Source organism: Octopus bimaculoides, chromosome 6 (assembly GCF_001194135.2).
Source record: "Octopus bimaculoides isolate UCB-OBI-ISO-001 chromosome 6, ASM119413v2, whole genome shotgun sequence".
In the NCBI taxonomy this organism is placed as follows: Eukaryota; Metazoa; Mollusca; class Cephalopoda; order Octopoda; family Octopodidae; genus Octopus; species Octopus bimaculoides.
The window spans coordinates 39,399,866-39,406,980 of NC_068986.1; the positions used below are offsets into that span (position 1 = coordinate 39,399,866).

At 37.6% G+C, this 7,115-nt stretch overlaps 1 protein-coding gene and 1 long non-coding RNA gene across 3 annotated transcripts in view; one reads left to right on the forward strand and one right to left on the reverse strand.

The window, feature by feature from the left end:
- The window catches only part of LOC128248128 (uncharacterized), a 7,208-nt gene extending 4,483 nt beyond the window's left edge, over positions 1-2,725 (forward strand). Inside the window, exons 2-3 of the long non-coding RNA XR_008264402.1 lie at positions 1,857-2,024; positions 2,499-2,725. This is a non-coding gene — a long non-coding RNA (uncharacterized LOC128248128). The remainder of the gene's footprint in view (positions 1-1,856; positions 2,025-2,498) is intronic.
- The window catches only part of LOC106882052 (copine-8), a 263,320-nt gene that overhangs the window by 240,002 nt on the left and 16,203 nt on the right, over positions 1-7,115 (reverse strand). The gene's annotated exons all lie outside the window — the stretch shown is intronic.

Genomic DNA, 7,115 nt, shown 5'->3' on the forward strand with positions numbered 1-7,115 from the left:
CAATTCTTAACTTTCTTTCATCAGTCAAGTCCCAGAAGTCATGACCATTTCGGGCAGTTACACTTAAGATGGTTTGATCTGGTTACCCCCACAAAAAGTATAAGCTAAGAGCATTAGACCCCGGTGATGTAAACAGGAGAAATAGAACTCATAATATGAGTATATATATATATATATATATATATATATATACTTTTATTAATAGTTAGCAGAAGCAACAGAGTGACTTACCAATGCATGAAACTCTTGGCCCTCGAATCACTCTGTTGCTTCTAGGGGTATGGTCTGGCACTTGCCACCATCTCTATCCTGCTGTCGCCCATTCTCTCTCTCTCTTTCTCCAGCACTTCCCTCAGGTTGGGTGACCTTGTATCTCCTTTGTGGCAGCACACCTGTCTCTGTCTTCATTCTTGATCTCCCTCTCTCTCTTTCTCTCTGGCCGGGTAACATCTGTTTCTGTCTCTTCATCTCACTATCACCTTTCATCATCTGTTACAAGATCACCTCCTCCAATGCCTCCTCCCTCTCAAAAGATTTTTTCTTTTTCTGTTTTGCAAGGTACTTAGTGACCCTGCCTATGTAGGTGCCACTTAAAAAGCATCCAGCCCACACTGTAAAGTGGTTGGCATTTGGAAGGGCATTCAACCATAAAAACCTTACCAAAATTGACCTTGCCTGTGCTTGTGTCACATAAAAAGCACTAAATCCACTCTGCTGAGTGGTTGGTGTTAGGAAGAACATCCAGCTGTAAAAATCCTGCCAAAACAGGCATAGATGTCTGGTGCAGGCTTCTGTCTGGCTGGCTCTTGTCAAACTATCCCACCCATGCCAGCATGGAAGGTGGTCATTAAACAATGATGATGATATTATATGTTGAGAGCATAGGACTGGTTTCCTGATTTCTCTAGCACATATATTCCTCCTTGGACAGGATGCCAGTCCATTGCAGAATTACTCATTTTTACCAGCTGAGTGGAATGGAGCAATTTGAAATGAAGTGTCTTGCTCAAGGACACAACAATGCATTACCTGGTCCAGGAATCAAAACCATAATCTTATAATCATGAGTCCAGGACCCTAACCTCTAAACCATCTACCTCCACATATACATATCTATCTATCTATCTATCTATCTACACACGCACACACATACACTCACAGAAAGACATACATACACACACAAATACATACAAAACAAAAGCAATAATTTCCTTCCTGGCATCAGTCACTCATCTGCTCCCAAATTCTCTTTCGGATTTTCCTTATCTCTTAAAACCTGGTCATAGAAATGTATCTAATGACATTGAAAAAAAAAAAAAAAAAGAAAATCTCTCATTTATTCATGACAATGATAAAGATTGAATTTATATTCATCATTTTATGGTGCTTATTTTTAAGAAAAAAAAATCAATACAACAAGGCTACTGTATATCTAATACAAGTATTATTTCTGAATGAAAAGCACTGAGCCATAAAATCTAGGTCAACAGTTGAAAATAAATAATCTTGACATTTGTTGATGGTCACTTTGAAATCTTGGTTCGAGTGAAACATTAGTGTGTGATGGAATTGTATGGATCTTAGTGGGTTGTGTGGTATAGGTGTATGCATGGCTGTGTGGTTAAAAAGCTGACTTTGCAATCACGTGGTTTTGGGTTCAAGCCTACAGCATGACATCTTGGGTAAGTGTCATCTACTAGAGCCTTAGGTCAATGAGTGCCTTGTGAGTGAATCTGATATACACAGAGACTGGGTGTAAGCACATTGCTGTGTGGTAAGAAGCTCTGCTTCCCAACCACATGGTTCTGGGTTCAGTCCCACAATGTGACATCTTAGACAACTGTCTTCTACTATAGCCTTGGAACAACTCAAGCTTTGTGAGTGGATTTGGAAGATGCAAACTGAAAGACGCCTGTTGTATGTATATGTGTGTATTTACACACACACAGACATGGCTGCAGAGACAAGAAGTATGTTTCACAACCACAAGGTTTTGGAATTGGTCCCACAGCAAAGAACCCTGGGTAAGTGTCTTTGACTATAGACCTGAAACTGATAAATACATTAAGTGAATTCGGTAAATGGTAACCTCAGAAAACGTGTGTGTGTGTGTGTGTGTGTGTGTGTGTGTGTGTGTGTGTGTGTGTGTGTGTGTGTGTAAAAGAATGTATGTGAATGTTGGTATTCTACTCTTGTCAGAACTTATTGTTGATATTTTAACTGACTGCTTCACACTTTGGAATAAAAAAATTCTTCATTTGAAAAACAGGTAAGAATTAGCAACAAGAAGAGCATTTGACTGTAACATCCTGCTTCAAATAGTTCCACATCTAACCCTTGCTAACATGGAAAAAATATGAGCATTAAATGAAAGAATGATTATGTGTATGGTGGTGATGGTGAGAGCATGCTCTTTTCTTTTGAATAAATGTACGTGTGAGTGGGTTAAAGTGTTGATCAGATTAACCTGAGGAGACCACTTCTGGAATTAATTGCAGAGTAAGAGGACAAGGAAGACTGACAATTTGTTTGATGAAGAAGCAGATGTCTAGGCAAGTATAATATATCAATTTGAAAGACTGGTTGGAATTTCAACCCAATAAATTAAGATAGAATGAAATAAGCTATTTATAACTCTTATCAAAAGTAGTTCCACCTTTTCATGAAGATGTTAGCATGACCATCATTGTGAATCAGGTCCTTGCTGATTTATCTCCCCTAAAATTACCCCACAACTCTAAAATCTTGCATAGCCAAAGGCTAACTTCAATATCAGGCTATGCAAAATTTGATAAAACCCAAGGATAGTCAGAAGTGAGATAATTTAAGAAATACAAGGGGGTGCTGAAAAGGGGCCCAACCCTTTGAGTTCTTTTACAAGGCTTAGAAAAACTGAAGGACTGCTGTAATAAGTGTGTGGCTCTGAGAGGGGAATATGATGAATAAAATCATAATTAATTGATCTTCCTGTAATTTTTTTTACCCAAAGCCAGGAACTTTTCGGCACCCCCTTGTAACACACAGACAAAATAATTAGTGAAAAGCGGAAGAAAAAAAATACATGTGAATGTTGGTGTGTCTTCCTATTTTTATTGATATGGTACATTCAGTCAGATTATCAACTACTTGTAGCAGAAACCAAAGATAAACTCTCTTCATAAACTACTAGAAACAAATCTCCTTCCAACCACATGCTACTCTGAATAATATAATCTCTGATACACTAGATTTAAAAAATAAACAAAATGGATGGTAACAGCTGGTCTTGCACTAAACAACGACATAAATTATTTGTAATTAGTCAAAAAAGTACAGCAAACCTGACAAACTTTATATAATCCTATTAGGTTAACTGGTTGAAGCACTCGATAGCTCTCACATGCAGTGTTTTACATTAGGTATAAGACAAATGCATGTTTTTCTTTTTTCTTTTCTTTTTTTAAATCCTATTTATTATTGAGGCTTAACTTTCCTCTGGAAAGTGGTAAAAAGAAATAGCCAAGGAAAAGAACTGCAGAAATCAAGAACATATTTTGTAAGTTTCTGTGACACAAATGACTCTAAAATCCAAATTGTTGCTGATTTCACAGTTTAACAGGCATGGCTGTGTGGTAAGAAATTTGCTTCTCACTACATGTTTCCAAGTTCAGTCCAACTGCATGGCACCTTAGGAAAGTGTCTCCTAGTACAGCTTCGAGCTGATCAAAGTTTTGTGAGTGGATTTTGTAGACGGAAACTGAAAGAAGCCTGTTGTACATATATATATATATATATATATATATATATATATATATATATATATATATTTGTGTTTGTATTTGTCTCACACCACCACTTGACAACTGGTGTTGGTTTGTTTATGTCCTTGTAATTTAGTGGTCTGACAGAAGAAGCTGAATAAGTATCAGGCTTAAAGAAAAAGTACTGAGGTTGATTTATTCAACTAAACCCTTCAAGGTGGTGCCTGAGCATCACTGCAGTCTTATGACCAAAACAAGTAAAGCATAAAAAATAACAGACCTAAAAGTAGTAATTTTCTACAGAGACATAATGTTACTTATCTGTAGAGATGTGCCATGTCACCCCATGGATCCTTATCAGAACAGATGGCATTTCTTGGGCATTTTAAACCTGGTGGAACCCAGTCTTTCCCAGGTCTAACTACAGTCAATTTCTTTCAGAAGGAGAGAAAGAGTCAGCCAGAAAGAAAGAGAAGAATCAGCTCCAGATAAGGAATGGTACTTTATTGGCTCCAAAAAAATGAAAGGCAGATATGACCTTGGCAAGATTTGAATTCTGAATGCAGAGAGCAGAACAATTATTGTAAAGCAATCTATCTGACACTCAAAAGACTCATCCACTTGACCACCTAACAGAGGGATATGATGAACTGAATCAAGGCCAGTTTGTCCCTAGCATATATTTTATGTACTTTGGAGAGAAAAAAGTGAAAATTAACCCTAAAAGTCAGGCGGACCTAGCATTGATCACGTTCGGATAGAGTTTTTATACATGCCACTGGCACGGGAGCCAGTCAGGGGACACGGGCATCGACCACATTCAGATAATGCATTTTACGTGCCACCAGAACAGGTGCCAGTCTGAGGGCACTGGCCACAGCTACAGTTTTGGTTTTACTTGACTCAACAGGTCTTCTCAAGCATATCATATTGCCTGATGCATCAAGTGTACTCTTAAATGGGCCAGACATGCAACACTGGCATCAGTCATGGCTGTGATCTCACTTTAGTTGCCAGGTCTTCTCAATCACAGCATATCTCCAAAGATCTCAGTCTCCTGTCATTGCCTCTGTGAGGTCCAATGTTTGAAGGTCATGCTTCACCACCTCATCCTGTGTCTTCCTGGGTCTACCTCCTCCACAGGTTCTTTCCACAGTTAGGGTGTGGCACTTCCTCACACAGCTGTCCTTATCTATACGTAACACAAGACCATACCAGTGCAGTTGTCTCTCTTGCACACCACATTTGATGCTTCTTATGTCCAACTTTTCTCTCTGTTGTGTATGCACACTGACATTACACACCCTGCGGATCATACTAGCTTCATTTCTTTCAAGCCTACACATGTCCTCAGCAGTCATGGCCTATGTTTCACTGCTATGTAGAATAGGAGTTCACACACATGCATCATACAGTCTACCTTTCATCCTGAAGAGAGGCTCTTAGTTGCCAGCAGAGGTAGGAGTTCCCTGAACTTTACCCAGGCTATTCTTATTGTAGCTGCTATACTCTCAGAGCAACTACCCCCACTACAGATTTGGTCGCCTAGGTAGTGAAAGCTATCAACTACTTCTAGTTTTTCTCCCTGGCATGTGATGGAATCTTTTTTCTGTACATCTTCAGTGTTTATTGCCCCTGATGATGATGATGATGATGATATATACAGATGTAATGACAAAGATTTTCATCATTATCATCACACCGGCACACAAAGTAGAGATTATTAGAGATGACAGATAATACCTAGGTAGGTAGATAAACAGACAGTTGAGTTTAAACAGAGACAATTAGACGGATATATAGACAGAATTTAGATAAACGATACAACAGAAGGACAAGCATCTAATCAGATGTACTGATACACAGAGGAAAGTAAATTTATACATAAATACATATATAATTACATTATGAACACTTCAACTAATCCACTTTTCAATATTTACTTTTATGTAAACTAATCAATCTCTCAATACATATATCTGTCTATCTGTATGAGCTAAGCTATCTTCTTTTTTTATCATTTTTATTCATTTTGTGTGTGGTCAAGAGGCCTGTTTTGTAACCATGTGGTTTTTGGCTCTTGGGTAAATGTCTTTAGCTCCAGGCCAACCAATGTCTTGACAGTGAACTAGGTAGATGGAAACTGAGTGGAAGCCTACCATGTGTGTGTGTGTGTGGGGGGGGGTATTATATATAAATATATTATATGGCACAGGCGTGACTGTGTGGTAAGAAGTTTGCTTCCAAACCACATGGTTCCAGGTTCTGTGTGTGTATGTGTGTGTGAGAGAGAGAGAGAGAGAGAGAGAGAGAGATAGAGAGAGAGACTCAATCATACACATATTCAACTTCAATGTCTTCCTTCCCCAGGAGAGCTGGAAATGAAAGTATCCTCAGCATTCACAGATTCAGCAAAGTTTTAGTTAATGCATACTCTAGTGGGGAGAAGGAAATGGAGACTTATAGTATTGATGGGCAACGACCTACTTCAGGCTATAGGCCAGGTCTGTGACTAGTGCAAGATGTCAGTGAGATGCAAGGTGATGTAAAGGTAGAATAGCAAAGTATATAGAGCCATAAAAACTAAGTGATAAATTTTTGAAAGACTGGAAGAGGATCACATTTAAAAAAAAAACAAAAAAAACTGATGCTGTCCACTGTGCAATCTGTAAGGAGTGATTGAATATATGACTGGCACATTCCAGCCCTTCCCTGAGGAGGGTCCTACCTAAAAACAGGCCAAGATGAAACAGTACCTTATGTACATTGTCCAGCTGCCTGATCAATGATGAAAACATATGCCTATAGTCCTATAGTGTATAAAACTATGGGTAGCAAATGTAATGAATTCTACAATGGAAATACTAATGTACACGTTTTTAATATAATACATGTAAATTTATAATTTTATATCAAATTGTATCATATCGTATATATTTACCCATTATATGTTAAATCATACTGTATATTTATATATCGTAATGTATTATCTTAAGTTGTTATATTTTTATACAACTTGGAAATTATGCATGTTTATAAATATTTTAAATAAATATTTTGAACATTCATGATATTTCTAAAGTTTATATCGTTGTATATGACTGTTTACTTTATTTTACCTTACTTTTTACACATTTTAGAAACTGAAAACTATAAATTTATTTATTGATTCTTGAAGGAATTGAACACACATACACACACACATTAAATATTGCGTTAGATATACGGTATTGTTCCTGTGGTCTTCCACCCTTATGCATCCATTCTTACTATAATGTACATACATACATATATATATATACATATATACGACGGGCTTCTTTCAGTTTCCGTCTACCAAATCCACTCACAAGGCTTTGGTCGGTACAAGGCTAT